Source organism: Sus scrofa, chromosome 15 (assembly GCF_000003025.6).
Source record: "Sus scrofa isolate TJ Tabasco breed Duroc chromosome 15, Sscrofa11.1, whole genome shotgun sequence".
Taxonomy (NCBI): Eukaryota; Metazoa; Chordata; class Mammalia; order Artiodactyla; family Suidae; genus Sus; species Sus scrofa.
Window position 1 is genome coordinate 102,887,156 of NC_010457.5, and position 19,913 is coordinate 102,907,068.

General features: G+C 37.4%; 1 long non-coding RNA gene across 2 annotated transcripts in view; it reads right to left on the bottom strand.

The window, feature by feature from the left end:
• Positions 16,919 to 19,913, bottom strand: part of LOC102160045 — a 46,927-nt gene continuing 43,932 nt past the window's right edge. For both annotated transcript variants that reach the window (XR_308170.3, XR_002339331.1), the window contains exon 4: positions 16,919 to 17,147. This is a non-coding gene — a long non-coding RNA (uncharacterized LOC102160045). The remainder of the gene's footprint in view (positions 17,148 to 19,913) is intronic.

The following is a 19,913-nucleotide window of genomic DNA, read 5'->3' on the forward strand; positions in this document are numbered from 1 at the left end:
CATCTGACACACACCAAATAGACATTTTCCCTGAGTCTTTTTTTTTTTTTAAAGAAAAGGCAGGAGATTTTATATACAATATATATATTTTATATATAATGTATATATATATCATTTTCCCTGAGTCTGTTTTCTTTAAGAAAAGGCAGGATATTTTATATACTATATATATTATATATATCTTATATATAATATATATAGTATATATATTTATATACTATTATATATACTATATGTAATAGTTTCAGGTTATAGTAAAGTGAATCATTTATATATGTGCTCTTTTCTCCCCATGTAGGCTATAACAGAATATTGAAATTGCCCTGTGCTATACAGTAGGTCCTTGTTAGGTATCTGTTTTATACTTAGTACTAGTATGTATATGCTAATCCCAACCTCCTAATTTATCCCTTCCCCGACAGTTTCCTCTTTGGTAACCATAAATTTGCAAAATCTGTGCATTTGTTTCTGTTTTATAAATGCATTCTTTTGGCATCATTTTTATTAGATTCTACATATTAGCGATACAATATTTGTTTTTCTTTGACTTACTTCACCTAGTATGATAATCTCTAAACCCAATCCTGTTGTTGCAAGTAGCATCATTTCACTGTACTTCCCCTATCTTTAATATCAAAGGTCTTGAACAACAACAACAAAAAGATGATTCTAAGCTCTTAGATTCTGCAGAATTGTTTGGCCTTTCCAGTACTCGGCCTGGGAGCATGAGGGCACATGTCACATATCGCTCTCCTCCCCATATCACCCCTGACTTTTCCCACAATCTCCTCTCTCCCCATTATTTCCCTTACCTCTTCTGCCCAAGGCCCATGAATTTTTCTGGCAAGTATGTTCAAGTGGCAGAGAAAGTTAGGATTAGGGAGAAGAGGTAATTTTTGAAAACTTTCATTCTTGGAGTTGTCATTGTTTGTTTGTCTGTGGTTTTTTTTTTTAGGACCATACCTGCAGCATATTGAAGTTCCTAGGCTAGGGGTTGAACTGAAGCTGCAGGTGCTGGCCTACACCACAGCCATAGCCATGCCAGATCGGAGCCACATCTGTGACCTACACTGAGGCTCACAGCAATGCCAGATCCTTAACCCACTGAACAGGGCCAGGGATTGAACCCGCATGCTCATGGATACTAGTTGGGTTGGTTACTACTGAGCCACAACAGGAACCCCTGGACTTTTTTGGTTTTTAAGAGGCAAGATTCTGAAAATCAGAAACCAGGAAGAGATTCCTTTTTTCTTCTTCTTTCTCTTAATACATCCTTTCCCAGAAGCATAAGCACAGAGTGCCCTAGCAAGGGTCGGGGGTGAGAAGCTAGGTTAGAAAATATCAGAAGGAACATTGCAAATATTACCCTTTATCCTTTAAAGTCAAACCAAGATAGCAGCATCTCTGAAGTCTCCTCTTTTTCTTCCAATCGAAATCATCCCTGCTTCTTTAATTTGCCCATTTTGTGGCACTTATCCATCATGCCTCCTGCTAAATTCTTTTGTTCCTTTATCCTCACAGATTAGGAACTCTTTGAGAAGAGTCAAATTTTACTCATCTTTCAATTCTAGGAGCAATAAATAAACATTGATTGAATAAGAAAATGTAACTTTTTTCTAAGTTTAGCAGAAGTATATTGTTTATGAGAATAGTGATTAGGTGGCACAAGCATGAGTGGTGGCCAATTGTACATACTGGTGCTACTATGAAATGCTCTTAGTCCTGGCTTTCCCCCTTACTTATGTAATGCTTTACCTCATCCTGTCTCAGGTTCCTCACCTTGAAGAGTAGAGACTCTAGAGCCAGACTGTTAAATTTGAATATTGCTTCTTCTACTTATGAGCTTTGTGAACCTGATACACAATTTAACCTCTCTACACCTCTGATTTCACATCTGTACAATGGGCATCGTGATGGTACCCTCTCATAAATTTGTGATGCAACTTACATAACTTTATACTTTTGAAGTGTTTATAACAATACCTGGTACATAGAAAGTATCATTTAAAGTTATTGATACCTAAGTAAAACAAACAGCTTTTCTGATATTATTTCATCCCTGATCTACATATTTGAAAATTGACTAGTACACCAGTTGTGAGGGTAGAAGATATCAAGGAGCACATGTGCGCCATTGGAATCTATTGGGGAAAGGAGAAGAATATGAATACATATACATTTGCTTTTTTGGGCCGCAGCTGAAGCATTTGGAAGTTCCCAGGCTAGGGATCGATTCAGATCTATAGCTGCCAGCCTACACCACAGCTACAGCAATGCCAGATCTGAGCCGCATGTGCAACCTACACTACGGCTCATGGCCCTCTGGATCCCCAACCCACTAAGCCAGGCCAGGGATTGAACCTGCATCCTCACGGATACTAGTCGGATTCATTTCTGCCGTGCCACAGTGGGAACTTCCACTTTAATCTATATTTAATGGATATTCCAGATGCAAAAGAATATGTGTGCCAATAAGAGGTTAATTCATGGAAATTTACTATACACTCAGCATGTACATAGTTTCACAAGCATCAATTGTCTAAAATGTTTAAATTGGTGATCTAAGAAATATGAGACAAGTATTGTATGCTTCACATTACTCTTAAATAAGGAACTCATGGCAGTCTTACACTGTCTCTGACCTTTTGCCATTCAGCATCCATAACAGATAATTTCCTAACTTAGAGTGCTAGCTAGAGCCTCTCAGGAGATAAGCCCAGGCTAAATATATAAATCTGTATGTAGTACTGTACTGGGACATTAGAAACAGAAATTGTCAACTTGTTTTGCCAGGGAAGAGTGGTTACAACTCAGTTGCTCCCAGGCTAATGTAGAAATGAGTACAGTGGCCTGTCACCAGCAAAATTTAAAATTAAAAAAACCACAGCAGACATAATTACGTGTGATCGGGTAGTGACCATTGGCAATGAGATGGACATTTCCATGAAATGAATTAATTACCTCCATAAGGAGCTATTTAAGTCATCCCATCTCTATTTTTGGGCTCCCTTTTGTTTGGGACCCCACAGGCAGGCATCTCTTTGAGCCTTCATTTCATTTCATCCTCTCTTTTTGCTGAAGGCTGTGTTTTTAGCACTTAACTTTTCCGATGTATCTTCTGCTTAATAGCATGTGCTTTAGGGGTTGCTTCTCACTATGGAAGACCTCAGTCATGTTACACAGAAAAGCCACCTGCCAAGATGGGAAGGGCTTTGGTACAGGAAATCAGGAAATTTTGGTTCCAGTCCCATTTCAGCTATTCACAAACTGGGTGATCTTGAAAAATTCATTTAATATCTCTGGCCATCATATGCTTTCTCTACTTGATTGTTTTACTTCCTTCCACCTTTAAGGGTCTATAATTTCATTCCAACTTTATTATGAATTAAATTGTATTAATAACAATAATACTCTCATCATTTTTTTCAGCATTTACTACAAGACATATACTGTCCCAAGTGTTTGGCACCTATTAACTGTTTTACAGTCCTCGCCAATATGCAGAGCTTCCTTGAGGCCCAGTTTCTTTTTGTTTCTTTCTTTTCTTTTTTTTTTTTTTTTTTTTTTTTTTTTTTTTTTTTTTTTTTGCTTTTTAGGGCCAAACCCATGGCATATGGAAATTGCCAGGTTAGGGGTTAAATTGGAGCTACAGCTGCCAGCCTACACCACAGCCACAGCAACACAGGATCCGAGCCATGTCTACGACCTACACCACAGCTTACAGCAATGCCAGATCCTTAACTCACTGAGCGAGGCCAGGATTGAACCCACAACCTCATGGATCCTAGTCAGATTCCGTTAACCACTGAGCCTTGAAGGGAATTCCAAGGTCCAGTTTCTTTGAATAACCTATCCCAGGTCACGCTGCTGCTAAATGGATGATAGAGGAAGGATTCAAACCAGTGTATGCCGAACACCAAAGGTGATACCAAGCACTACTTTCTGGGAATGATAATGATGACCAAAAAAAAAAAAAAAAAGAGAGATAATCCAGTTTCAAAAATTATTTTTCCTTTCCAGAGAGCTAAAAAATTCCAACCTGAGGCTACCAAAGAACACAGGGTGAATCAGTCATCAATCAACTAGTCTATCAGTCACAGATTTCAGTGATTTGGACCATGTGCTAATAAACTCAAAGCCAAGGTCAGAATGTGAGTCATAGCCTGTGCTCAGCCCTATTTCAAAGCCATGCAGAATGTGGGTTACATGGCCCCAACCCTCCAGAGTGCTGGTGCTCTAACTTTAAGTATCCACTGACCACTGAAGGCTTAAGGACAAACAAGTATAAATGGTACTTAAGTACACATGCAAACCTATACAACTCAGACAACTTAGAGGACAGGAATATAGGTTCCTAAAATAAGTTTTTTCATTAAAAAAAATTACATATATACAACTAGGAGGAAATATACCATAAATAAGCAAAAAAAAAAAATGCAACCCTTCAGCAGTTGGTGACACTCTAGCATGATAATCTAAAAATATCAAGTATTGTGGAAACTGGAAGAAGTTATCAAGTAAGACTTTTTCCTTCCTATTTATTACCCTTTAATATAAAAAAATACAAGACCAAACATGTAAATGTGGGGAATTTGTTTTTTTATTCACTGGGTTTATAATTCTTTCCTGAATCTCTTCCCAAAAATTAGCATAGATTGGGTAATAGTTTCATTAACAATGTCCTTATTAGATTTTTGGGGTGCCCTACCCTGTATGTGTAACTAGAGTCTGTGTATCTAAACCAATATACACAAAGAAGTCAGAAAATTATGAATTTTTTAATGTAATTAATCAGTATTTGAAAATGGCAAGGCATTCATTAGGGAACAATTAAGCTATGATGCAAGAAGATAATTAGTAAATTGGGGACAACATGGGTTCATTCATTACTTTAAACTTAAATAACGCTGCTTATTTGTTTTCCTATAACAGCAACATTTTTTAAATTAAGATTTAGATTTAAATAATCACATATTCTCTTTCTGTTCATGTCTATATGTAGCCTTTAGTTAGTCTAGGAATAAATGTGCTTGTTTTCATCTCTCCTATCAACTTCCTCCCTAAATCTTTTCACCGTGTTAGGATGTTTTTCACAGAAGATAGAAGAGTCTTATATAGAGTATATGCAGGTTAAATTGTAGCTTCCACCATTTATTAGTATTATTACTGTTGTTGTATTTGAGATTATCAGTAAGCCTTTGTTTCAGAGGATTAAACCTCAGTAGGTACCTTGTCTCTCCTACTTTTCTTAGACACATTTTGTGTAGCTATAAAGTACATGCCCTAAGTTGTAGAAGGCTAAGATTTTTGAAAGTCAATAGCCCAGGTGCTGTAAGAAAAAAGGCAGGCAACCCAATAGAAGAGAGGGCAAAAGACTGAACAAAATATTTGAAGTTATTATCCAAATGGTCAATAAATACAGAAAAAGTTTATCAACTTCACAAGTCATCAGGGAAATACAATGCCATTGCACACTCACCAGCATGGCTATTTGAGAAAAATAGATGGTAATAATTCTGATAAGTACACATAGAAACTTGAACTCCGAATTCTATTGGTAGTGGTATAAAGTGGTAAACCCACTTGGAAAATTGATGATACCTACTAAGTTGAACATGTATTACCCTCTGACCCAAAATTTCAGGTATATAGGCCCCTAGAACACAGACATATACACATATACATACATATATATATATATGTATATCTCAATAAAATTATGTATAGGAGATGAGATTAAGATGGCAGAATAGAAGTCCAGATGGACTTAATAGATATTTATAGGACATTCCATCCAAAAGCAACAGAATACACATTATTCTTAAGTGGACACAGAACATTCTCTAAGATTGATCACATTCTGGTCGGCAAATCCAGCCTAGGTAACTTTCAGAAAATTGAAATCATACCAAGCATATTTTCCAACCACAACTCTACATGACTGGACATCAACAAGAATAAAAACTGCAAAAAACACAAACATATGGAGACTAAACAACATGCTACTAAAGAACCAATGGATCACTGAAGAAATCAAAGAGGAAATTAAAAAGTTCCTAGCAGCAAATGACAATGAAGATACGACACTACAAATTTTAGTATGCTACCGGATGCAGCAAAAGCAGTTCTAAGAAGAAAGTTTATAGCAATACAAGCTTACCTCGAGAAGTAAGTAAAAGCTCAAACAAGCTAACTTTACATCTAAAGCAGCTCCAAAAAGGAGAGCAGACAAGACCTAAAGTTAGTAGAAGGAAAGAAATTATAAAGGTCAGAGCAGAAATTAGTGAAATAGAAATGAAGAAAACCATAGAAAAGATAAATGAAAGGAAAAACTGGTTCTTTGAAAAGATCAACAAAATCGATAAACCCTTAGCCAGACTTATCAAGAAGAAAGAGAGAAGACTCAAATCAATAAAATTAGAAATGAAAAAGGAGAAGTAACAACGGACATCACAGAAATACAAAGGACCATAAGAGACTACTATACGCAACTATATGAAGAAGTGAACAAATTCTTAGAAAAGTACAATCTTCTAAGACTAAAACAAGATGAAATAGAAAAGATTAACAGACCAATCACAAGAACTGAAATTGAAATTGTGATTAAAAAATTTCCAACAAACAAAAGTCCAGGACCAGATGGCTTCACAGGCGAATTCTATCAAACATTTAGAGAAGAGCTAACTCCTATCCTTCTGAAACTATTCCAAAAAATTGTAGAGGAAGGAACACTCCCAAACTCATTCTATAAGCCAACATCACCCTGATACCAAAACCAGACAAAGATACCACAAAAAAAGAAAACTACAGGTCAATTTCACTAATGAACATAGATGAAAAATCCTCAACAAAATACTTGCAAACCACATCCAACAATACATTAAAAGGATTGTATATCATGATCAAGTGGGATTTATCCCAGGGATGCAAGGGTTCTTCAATATCCACAAATCCATCAGTGTGATACACCACATTAACAAACTGAAGATTAAAAACCACATGATCCTCTCAATAGATACACAAAAAGCCTCTGACAAAATCCAAAACCCATTTCTGATAAAAACCCTTCAGAAACTGGGCATAGAGGGAACCTACCACAACACAATAAAGGCCATATATGACTAACCCACAGCTAACATCATTCTCAATGGTGAAAAACTGACAGAATTCCCGCTGAGATCAGGAACAAGACAAGAATGTCTGCCCTTGCCATTACTCTTCAACATAGTTTTGGAAGTCCTAGCCACAGCAATCAGAGAAGTAAAAGAAATAAAACAAAAGGAATCCAAATTTGAAAGGAAGAAGTGAAACTATCACTGTTTGCAGATGACATGATACTATATATACAGAATTCTAAAGACTCTACCAGAAAACTGTTAGAGCTCATCAATGAGCCTGGCAAAGTCCCAGGATACAAAACTAATACACAGAAATCAACTACATTTCTATATATTAACAATGAAAGCTCAAAAAGAGAAATTAGGGAAACAATCCCATTTATCATCACCTCAAAAAGAATACAATACTTAGTAATAAACCTACCTAAAGAGTCAAAAGACCTGTACTCTGAAAACTGTAAGACACTGATGAAAGAAATCAAAGCTGACACAAATAGATGGAAAGACATACCATGCTCTTGAATTAGAAGAGTCAATATTATCAAAATGACTCTACTACACATGAATGAGAACAAAATATTTTAAAGTTTGTTTGGAAGCACGAAAGACCCAGAATAGCCAAAGACATGATGAGAAATAAAAATGGAGCTGGAGGAATCAGGCTCCTGGACTTCAGACTATACTACAAAGCTACAGTTATCAAAATGGTACTGGCACAAAAACAGAAATATAGATCAGGGAAACAGGATAGAAAGCCCAAAATTAAACCCATACACCTATAGTCAACTAATCTATGATGAATGGAGAAAATACAGCCTCTTCAATAAGTGGTGCTGGGAAAACTGGACAGCCACATGGAAAAGAATGAAATTAGAACACTCCCTAACACTATACACAAAAATAAACTCCAAATGGATTAAAGACCTAGGTATAAGACCAGATACTATAAAACTCTTAGAGGAAAACATAGGCCAAACTCTCTCTGACACAAATGACAGCAACATCTTCTCAGATCCACCTCCTAGAGTAATGACAGTAAAAACAAAAATAAACAAATGGGACCTAATCAAACTTAAAAAGTTTTTGCACAGCAAAGGAAACCCTAAACAACACAAAAAGACAACCCCCATAATGGGAGAAAATATTTGCAAATGAACTGACTGACAAGGGATTAATTTCTAAAATTTATAAATCCTTATACAGCTCAATACCAAAAAAATGAACAACCCCATCAAAAAATGGGCAGAAGATCTAAACAGTTCTCTAAAGAAGACATATGGATGGCCAAAAAACTCATGAAAAGATGTTCAGTATCACTAATTATTGGAGAAATGCAAATCAAAACCACTCTGAGGTACCACCTTACACCAGCCAGAATGGCCACCATCAAAGAGTCTACAAACAATAAGTGCTGGAGAGGGTGTAGAGAAAAGAGAACCCTCTTACACTGTTGGTGGGACTGTAAAGTGGTGCAAACACTGTGGAAAACAGTATGGAGATGCCTCAGAAAACTAAAAATAGAATTACCATTTGATCCATCAATCCCACTCCTGGACATCTATTCAGAGAAAACCATGACTCAAAAAGACAGATGTACTCCAATGTTCATTGCAGCATATATACAATATCCAAGACATGGAAACAACCTAAATGCCCATCAACAGAGGAGTGGATCAAGAAGATGTGGTAAATATACACAATGGAATATTACTCAGCCATTAAATGAATGAAATATCGGCATTTGTAGCAACACGGATGAACCTAGAAATTATGCTAAGTGAAATCAGTTAGCTAATGAGACACCAACATAAAATGCTATCACTTACATGTGAAATCTAAAAAAAAAAAAGACACAATGAACTTCTTTGCAGAACAGATACTGACTCACAGACTTTGAAAAACCTATGGTTTCCAAATGAGACAGGTTAGGGGTGGGGGGATGCACCAGAGGGTTGGGATGGAAATGGTATAAAATTTTGTTGTGATGATCGTTGTACAACTATGAATGTAATAAAATTCATTTAGTAATAAAAAATAAAATTATATATAAAAATAAATACAGGCTTCTGCAAAGAAAAACCCTAGATTTTGAAGTTCAAAGGCTTTTTCTTCACTATTTTGTTTGCGTTTCCTGGAAGATGATGATGCTGATGGTAAGGGAACCATATTTGAGAGCTACTGTTTTCCAGTTCATATACACTGGTTCTCACTACTTTCTCAAGATTCATACATGCCTTTCATTTTCACACACCACTGAAACCATACTCTGTCAAGTACTTGTGAGCCATTTTCAATAATATTTTCAGCTTTTCCCCCATTGACCTCTCTGAAGCATTTGACCATAAGAAAACCCTTTGAAACTTTTCCCCTAATTCCTATGTCTGGTCTATCCTAGTTTTGCTCCTACTTCTCCAAACTCTTCCCTGTAGATTTTCTTTTATCAACCATTAAATGTTAGTATTTCACAATGCTTTGTTCTAAACCACCATTCTCTTCCTGGTGATCTCATTTTCTTCCTTGATATTAATTATCACCTCTGCTCTGTTGACTCTCAAGTCTGAAACTTCAGCCCACACTCTCCTCTAAGTTCTGGCCCCATATCCATGTCTTCTGGATAGCCCTCATATGACTCAAACTCATCATCTTCTACAAAATCTCTTCATCTTACATCCCCTTTCTCACTACTTTCTTCCCAGTCACTCAGATCACATTTCTGCATGTCACCCTAGCCTCTTCAATCTTCTTTGCCATCAATTCCATTTCCCACCTCTCCATTCCACTGCTACAGTTCAACCTCTACTCTTGTTTTGCCTAGACCGATGAAGTAGACCTCAATTAGCTCAGTCCCACAGCCTGTCCAGCTGCAGTTTCTTTACACTGCAGCTCCAGGCTCTTCTAATACCTGAGTAGCATCATTTAATCTTTTGCTTGAAACACAGTGAGTCCTCCTTGTTTAGAAAGTAAAATCCAAACTCCAGTATCTGACTTAAGCTCACAATAGCACTCCCATTTTCAGGAACCTAGAAATTTCTCAAAAGTCAAATTTCATATGAAGAGTGAAGGGATCTCATTAAAAATAGAGATTCTGGGGTGTTCCCATCATGGCTCGGCAGAAACGAATCTGACTAGCATTCATGAGAATACAAGTTCAATCCCTGGCCTCACTCAGTGGATTAAGGATCTGGCATTGCTGTGAGCTGTGGTATAGGCCAGCAGCTGCAGCTCCAATTCGACCCCTAGCTGAATACCTCAGGTGCATCCCTAAAGAGAGAGAGAGAGAGATTCTGTCAGTAGGTCTAGGATAGGAACCAAAATTCTGCATCCTAACAAGCTCCCAGGTAATACTCATGCTACTAGTGGGCAGACTATTACAAGTGCAGACCACACTTGTAATAACAAAGCCTTTCATGCCATCTTCACTCCAGCTACCATAATTTACTTACAGCTTCCCAATATAACTTATGGTCTCATGATGTCTATGCTTTAAACTCATGGTCCTCTCTGTTTGCAATGCTCTTCCCCCCTTTTCAGGCTACCTAATATCACCTTATCCTTCAAAACACAATTTAAAAAGAACCCCTTCAGAAAGCCTGACCTGTCCTCCTTTCCCCCAGGCTAATTGGATGCCTATATCCTTGCCCTTTTATCAGTCGGTACCACTTTTAGATTCAAACAAACTGACCTACATTTCAGACCTTCTATCTCTAGTGTTTTCAAATTGCCTTCCAGCACCCAGAAAAAGCCAGGGCCAGCAACACCATCTAGATGTCATGCTCTGAGACTAAATATGGATGTATATGGTCCTTTGTCCACTTTCCCCTTCGGGGCTTTCTCCTACTCACTATCCCACAGGTGGTGTTGATCACATGCTCCAAGGAACTCTGGAGGGCCCCAAAGCTGGGCTCTGGTCGAAGGGAGGTGGCCTAGTGAGAAAAATGCTCCTATTGGCCATTGCAGTTTTTCCTTAACAGGGTAGCATACAATTTAGCAGCCAGATGGTGCTGACATGATTTGGGATGACCCTCACTCACATGGAACCCAAGACAAGTTCAGGGGGCTATAATTTTGATGACCCACCATCAACCCTTGTGCTTTATCCCTCTGTATGGGCTCTTATTTCTGTTCTCACTCATCTATGTTCTTACTGTAGTTCTGCTTCAGGTCTACAGCACCCGAGGGTGGTGGAGGTGATAGCAGGCATCCACTACTACACTTATGGAGATCATTTCACCTCCAAAACTTTATACCATGTGTCAGTCCTCCAGGATCTCTCTTCTATGAAGGCTTTCTTTCTTTGCAATGTAAACAAATTCTCTTCATCAATGTTCTTTCTTGCCTCTGATCAGTGTGTTGACATCTTGGGGTTTTGGGTCCTCTTAAGGCTGCTGAAAGAGGAACATGAGGAACAGACATTCCTTGCACTGATGGGGTCATTCTTATCCCTTACCGTGGGCCCCTTGCTCCTTTATTCCATGGGTGAAGATATGTAGAAATTGTGAGTACAATCGATATTAAAATATCATATTCAGTTATTGTGGACTAAAGAGAAGACATTTTTGGAAGATACGTTGTTCTACGTTTATACTCTGAAATCATGAAAAATAGATTTAAGATGATCATAAAATTATTATTCATATTTCCTGCAACCTCTTATTAAGACTTGAATTAGTTGTTATCATCAATAAATCATAATAACAGCTTTTGGGAAGTAAGTCTTCATGGGTGGCCTGGCAGGTGATATACCATCATGATTACCATTGTAATGAGCATTGAATAATTTTACAAAACTTCAGAAGCTAAAAGATCTATATTGTTTTAATACGAACAGCTCCTAAACAACCATGGCATTGTGAGTAATAATTGTGTAGCTATCCATTTTTTCCTTATGGTGAGACTATCAAATTAGTTAGAAATGGCACATTTGACAATAAAAATTCTCAAGAAATGGTACCTGGACACTACAAGAATGCTCAAAGGCACTGATTGGAAACAAAACAAATACCTAAGTACTTCTCTTCCTACCATTCTTGCTCTTCATCAGTAAGTCATGATGAAGTAAGTCATGCATGGGCCCATGATTTTGTAATATTTTTTAATTGCAATATAACTTATCTATAGCACTGTTAGTTCCAACATGGTGATTTGATATTTCTATACAGTAAAAAAATGATCACTACTGTAATATGTTTTTGGTTTTTTGTTCGTTTTTGGCTTTTTGCCTTTTCTAGGACCGCTTCCCACAGCATATGGAGGTTCCCAGGCTAGGGGTCAAAACGGAGCTGTAGCCACCGGCCTACGCCAGAGCCACAGCAATGTGGGATCCGAACCGCGTCTGCAACCTACACCAGAGCTCATGGCAATGCCAGATCCTTAAACCCACTGAGCAAAGCCATGGATTGAACCCGCAACCTCATGGTTCCTAGTTTGATTTGTTAACCACCACGTCATGACAGGAACTCCTGAATACATTTTTAATCAATTTCTTTATATAGACTGGGTCCCTGAATAAATATGTGCCTGGACCCCCATACATCCTGGAGGTTTTTTGTTTGTTTTTAATGGCCACACTCACAGCATATGGAGGGTCCCAGGCTAGGGGTTAAATTGGAGCTATAACCACCATCCTATGCCATAGCCATACCAGATTCGAGCCATATCTGTGACCTATACCATAGCTCATGGCAATACCAGATCCTTAACCCACTGAGCGAGGCCAGGGATCTAACCTGCATCCTCAGGGATGCTATTGAGATTCATTTCCACTGAGCCATAATGGGAACTCCAATCTGGAGTAGTTCTAACCAGTAGGACTCTGTCATAATCGCTATTGTAGCACACATGACCATGCACAGGGAAATGGTTCATCCCTCTGCCCTTCTCTTCCAGCAACTGATTTTTTGTTTTGTTTAGGTAATTTTATTTTTTAATGTATTTTTTATCATTATTTCCCCCAACACACTTTTTTTTTTCACTGTACAGCATGGTAACCCAGTTACACATACATGTATACATAATTTTTTCTCCCATCGTCATGCTGAGTTGTAAGTATCTAAACATCGTTCTCAGTGCTACACAGCAGGATCTCATTGTTAATCCATTCCAAAAGCAATAGTTTTCATCGGTTAACCCCAAGCTCCCAATCCCTCCCACTCCCTTCAGCTCCCCCCAGGCAACCACAAGTCTATTCTCCAAGTCCATGATTTTCTTTTCTGTGGAAAGGTTCATTTGTGCTATATATTAGACTGAAGTTATAAGTGATATCATATGGTATTTGTCTTTCTCTTTCTGACTTCCTTCACTCAGTATGAGAAACTCTAGTTCCATCCATGTTGCTGCAAATGGCATAATTTCATTCTTTTTTATGGCTGAGTAGCATTCCATTGTGTATATATACCATTTCTTCCTAATCCAATCATATGTCGATGGACATTTGGTTTTTTCCATGTCTTGGCTATTGTGAATAGAGCTTCAATGAACATGCGGGTGCATGTGTTTTTTTAAGGAAAATTTTGTCCAAATATATGCCCAAGAGTGGGATTGCTGGGTCATATGGTACACAGTCATCAAGACAGTGTGGTACTGGTACCAAAATAGACATACAGACCAATGGAACAGGATAGAGAACCCAGAAATAATCCCAGACACCTATGGTCAATTAATTTTTGACAAAGGAGGTAAGAACATAAAATGGGAAAAAGACAGTCTATTCAGCAAGAATTGCTGGGAAACCTGGACAGCTGCATGCAAAGCAATGAAATTAGAACACCCCCTCACACCATGCACAAAAATAAACTCAAAATAGCTTAAAGACTTAAATAGAAGACAAGACACCATCAAACTCCTAGAATAGAACATAGGCAAAACATTTTCTGACATCAACCTTATGAATATTTTCTCAGGTCAGTCTCCCAAAGCAACAGAAATAAAAGCAAAAATAAACCAATGGGACCTAGTCAAACTGACAAGCTTTTGCACAGCAAAGGAAACCAAAAAGAAAACAAAAAAACAACTTACAGAATGGGAGAAAATAGTTTCAAATGATGCAACTGACAAGGGCTTAACTCTAGAATATACAAGCAACTTATACAACTCAGCAGCAAAAAAGCCAATAACGCAACTGAAAAATGGGCAAAAGACCTGAATAGACATTTCTTTAAGGAAGATATACAGATGGCCAGCAAACACATGAAAAAATGCTCAACATTGCAGATTATAACAGAATTGCAAATCAAAACTACCATGAGGTACCACCTCACACCAGTCAGAATGGCCATCATTAATAAGTCCACAAATAACAAGTGCTGGAGGGGTTGTGGAGAAAAGGGAATCTCCTGCACTGTGGGTGGGAATGTAAGCTGGTACAGCCACTATGGAGAACAGTATGGAGATACCTTAGAAATCTATACATAAACTACCATGTGATCCAGCAGCTGATTCTGAAACCCTAAAGCAGAGGCTATTCTGTAACCCCAGCACGCACCCAGGAAATTCTCAAAATAAAGCTTGCGCTATACTGAAAAATAAGTGTATGAGTACATTTTAAACAGAGTGATATTGATCCATAGCTATTCAAAATTAAATTAACTATATCATCTTAACTAGTTTATTTGTTAAGGAAAAGTCTACAAGCCCTGGCATATATTGAACCCTTTTCATACTTGGGCCACTACAAAGTACAGAAGCATGGAGGAGAAATAAGCTTTTATTTTTTTGGTTACTTTTTACAAGCACATTCAATCACTTACACCTGGCATGCTGTGCAATGAAATGTCAGACATCATAAAGGTAAAAAGAGAGGAAATGGCATAGGAAAAAAGTAGGAATGAAAAGGATATTTCACAATTTGTCAATTTGTGAATACTGGCATCCCCTTTTTGACAGAACAAAGTGCTACCAAGGACTCTTGTCAGAAGTAAAATATGCTGGCTCAAGCAAGATACACAAAAAGACACAAGAAGCCCATTGATGATTTTTGTTGTAAAAAATACACTTCTGGTTTCCCTGCACCTTTTAAAAAGAGGCTCAAAACACTTTTCCTATAACATTCACTGTGATCCCTCTGATGCACAAAGTAGCAGCCACTAAAAATGAGAGATGATTCCAATAGAAACTTCACACATACTTAAAGCAAGAAGAATTAGTCATTTAACGAAAACTCAGGAAGAGATAATACATGGATGTGGGCTGACCTTTTGTCCTTGGTGACTGTCCACATGTTTAATTTTTGTGAGTTGATGTTCACGGCAAATTTGAATTAGTGATTTTATGTACTCTTACCCACTAAAGTAATACATATTTTAAATCAACTGTCAGTAGCCTTCACAAAGTGAAGAGCATAAATGAAAGAGATTCAATGAAATGCTTTAATATGTATATTACTGCCCCCAAATAACACCATTTCACAAGATATTTGCCTTGTTTTAAAAGAATAGGAAAGTACCCTCAATAATCATTTTATGAATTTGTCCTGTAAGTGCTTCTGACCAAGGAGAGAGAAAACAAGAGTGGGCAAGAGAGGAAAGATCTTCTTTGTTAACTCTTAAAGAAACAATTTATTATTAAAAAGCCAGGATAGAAATATGCCTGACAATGGTAACTCCCCTCATTTTATTAATGTAGAGAAAGCTTTCTGAATTCACTACTGGTTTATCAGGGATATATTACACAATCCCCTTTTCTTTTCCCAGAATAATTGTCTAGATCAGAGGGGTTCCAGCTGCATTCTGTAGAGCCTGCTGATTCTTCTAAGCTGTCTTAGGGTCCAGGAGAGAGCTTTGAGTTGAACTAAGGATTAAGCAGGCATGCTGAGCTCTAAGCTTTTGGTGTACCCACCCCAGACCTGCTAGCACCCTCTCTCCAAGCTGCAGCTAGAACACTCTGCACTTTGTCTTATTTATGCATTGGGGTTCCAAGTAATATTTCCTTCGTAAGGATATCTTTGCTCCTAAATACAAAATTTGTAAACTGCTCCAGTTTGGCTGGAGAATTCTTTATTTATTCAATAAACATGTATGAACCATCTCTACTAATTTCTGAGGACTCAAAGAAAGAAGAGTTGGAGGTTATGGTGGGTGGGGGTTGGGAGTGGAAGGAACACTGTAGGCCTAGGAGACAGTATATAGTAGAATCCTTTGATGGGAAGGGAGACACCCACACCTAAAAGGCTAAATAATAATATGAGGCATTAAAGATGCAAATGATAAATCAAGAGTATTAACAATAATAACATAGAAATTCTATGTTGAACACAATCATTTGTTGAGCACACAAACCAATGATATGAGGAAAGGTATTAAATGCCATGAGAAGGAATTTATTCTTCTTCTGTAGACAATTGGAATCACCTAAGGTTTTTGTAAAGGATTATTGATTATGAGTTGAGATTGAGATGATAGATGCCCCAGATAATAAAGGGTCTTGAATGCCATGATTACTTCCACAGGCAACAGGAAGCAATATAGTTTTTTGGAATAGGATTTCGAACATAAGCAAACAGGTTTTTTTTTTTTTAAATAGCTCTAGTGGCAGAATGGAGAATATATGATACATATGGAAGCCAGAGACTTTAGTTAAGAATTCATTGTAAATAAAAAAGAAATGCTGTTTTAAGTTTCCTTTTAATAATACCACCATTCTGAAGAAGCAGGGATTGAGTAGGCTCAGTCATTGTTGATGGCTACTTAAATCACAACAACTTTTTTTGAGCACTTTGCAATTTGTATCAAAACCTTTAATACTTTTAAACCTATGAGCTTCATGGGGATTTAGTCTTAAAAATAATCCAAAATGTACACAAGACAATAATTATAGTGGTTTATTTGTAATCTCTATAATTATTAAAATCAGAAGAAAATTGAATTCATGGTAAATTTTTCCATGTAATATTATTCAACTATTAAAAGTGCACATTAAAAAGAATAATGCCAGAGGCTAAAAAAGTGATGAAGCAGGATGAAGATTGAGGACCAGTAGATCTGGCACTGCAGAAACTCTGGTGACTTTTTCTCTGTTATGGCATCCTCAGCAGTACTGTAGAAATAAAATTGTTAGCATGAGGTGATGATTTAAGAACTAAGGCAGCCTTGGTGTAAGCAGATTCCTGGGAAACTTAAAAGATAGGACAGATCTGATAAGGAGTGTGAGTGAAGAGATGATAATGACAATGGAATTATAATGTGGTGATTTGGAGTGAAGGTACAGGCAGAGTCTTAGGGAAAGTTGGTCAAAGTTGTTTTGGACATATTAGACTTGAGGTCAATTAAAATTCCAAGAGGAGAGGTAAAGCAGTCTTCTGGAAATTTACGCCCAGAATTGAGGAGACATGGCAGGGCTAAAAATAGATGTTTGCTATTTGGAAACATTGAAGTTCTTGAGATTACCTAGAGCTAGAATAGATATTCAATAATTAGAGATATTTTCAAAGATAGGAATGAGCCCATAAGTATCTACTAAAGTAATCCTATTAAGTTCTCTTGCAAACTCACTAATGGAAGTGCCTTCCTTTTTATATGACAGCCACAAAATATGAGGAAAAATAAAAACAGGAGGAATATGTAAAGAAAATTGGAAAAAGAATAATGACAAAGGCATAGACTCAAAGGAAAAAGCCATTGGTATTAAGAAAACTACAAAGATGAAAGAAGTAGAAACTAAAAACACAAGCCAAATCAGGCATTTGGTGGAGGAAAAAATGTGAAAAATAATGAAAAAGAATGAAAGGGAATAATAAGCGAACATGGAAATAATTTGGGGAAATGTAAAAACTTGAAAGTTCTATGAATCTAAAAACATGTTCTTTTCATTACGTAATACCTAAAAAACAGACTGATGAGGAAGGCTTCTAGCTGCCACTTAGGATGCAGAAAACTGGAGGGTTGCTGTCATTCTAAGAAAAATTTCATAACCTAAACAAACCATGATTTTTTTTCTGAACCTATAAAAGTGCTATGGTCTCAAGATGACGAAACAACCCGAACATTCAGGAAAAACAGGTGCCTCTGAGTAGAGTCAAAGACATAGCACAGTTTACTTCAAGCTGAGTATCAGAAGAAAACAGAGTGCCATAGAAAGGAATAAGAAGATACCAGCCTAAAGCTTTTGAAGAATTACTACAGGTCCAGTGTAAACAAACATGAAAGTATAATATAGAACTCCTGGGAGCCACATATACAAGGGGAGTTTGTACAAATTAACAGAGTCCCTTCCGTAAATATCATTAAGTGCTAATGAGAAAGAATGGAGGCATGACCAGAGAACTTCCCTGTGTGTATGCCTGGGGAGAAGAGTAGCCTTCAATGTAAGAAAGGCAAAAAGCCCCATTCAGATCCTTTTTCCCTACCTCCTTTATGAAACAATATTCTAAGACCCCCGGAGGCAATACAGAAATCCCTGGAACCACCAGGACATAGGTTAAGGCCCACTACAGCTCTGAGAAGGAAACAGGGGGAAAAAAAACAAAAACCCTAAGCCCTTGGGAAAGAAAAAGCAGCACCCTGGGACTAAGGTACTAGAAACCCCTTGCAACTGAGGGAGCATCAGGAAACTGTCCCCACAAGACTCATCAAAGGTATAAGACAGAGTTGAGGAGACCATATGAAGGAGGGGTAGGATCACTTGGAAAGCATCTCTTCTGAGAATCAGAGATATGGATCCTGCCTAAGACTGGGAATGAAAAAAAAGGACAACAGGAAATTTCTTTCTGCCTCAGCCCCAATACCAGCCTAGCAAGCATCAAGTGTCAAGTAATGGCAGTCTATCACTAGAGGAGGGGGCAAGAAGATAGAAAGAAACTTGCTTTATGGTATGGGCTTATAGGGAAAGCCCAAAATTAAGGAAGGACACAGTCAATGAGATAAACCTTTTAAGTTCTTCTCAGATAGCCCTGGAGGAGTTTGAAGACTCTAGTGCAATCACACCACAACAAAAACAAAAGCCAAACTCCGCTCAATTTCTGACCAAGGTGACTCAACACACCCCACTCCACCAATAAAGACCTAATGAAGAAGGAGGCATGCCCATTTCTCAGTTATAAATACTATTTACCAGAGTCTCTGCTATCCTACATATACTGTCTTATTTCAACCAATCAAAAGTTATGTTTCTAAAAATCACTGTTAAGGGACAAAGAAGAAACAGAATAAGACTCAGGACTCATTTGTTGGAACAACTGGACAAGGGATTTTAAATAACTGTTATTATGTTAAAGGCTTTAGTAGAAAATGTGGACAACATGCATGAACAGATGGGGAATTTCATCAGGGAGATGAAAAACTAAAAGAAAGACACAGCTGGAAATGCTACCAATAAAAATCATGGTAAGAGAAGAAGAACACCTTCCATCAGCTCTTCAGAAGTAGATTCAACACTGCTGAGCCCAGGAAAAAATGAGTGCATTTAAAGATGGGTCAATAGAAACTATTCAATCTGAAGTATTAAAGCAAATAGTAACAATAATAATGAAAACACAGAGCAAAGAACCTAAAACCTACAGGAGGCCAATATTAAGAGGTCTACCATATATGTAATTTGAATCCCAGTGTAAGCAAGAAGGAATGGGGAACGAGAAACATTTTAATAAATAGTGAAGAATTTTCCAAAATGAATGAAAAACATCAAAACACATATCAAAGCTAAGAGAACACTAAGCACCACCAGCACACCCAAGACACCACTACACACCTGGACATATATTCAAACAGCTGGAAAAAAAATGCAGAGAAATTCTTGAAGGCAGTCAGAAGAAAAATAAAAAGATACATTACGTACGGAAGAATAGAGTCAGAAACTATATGAGGT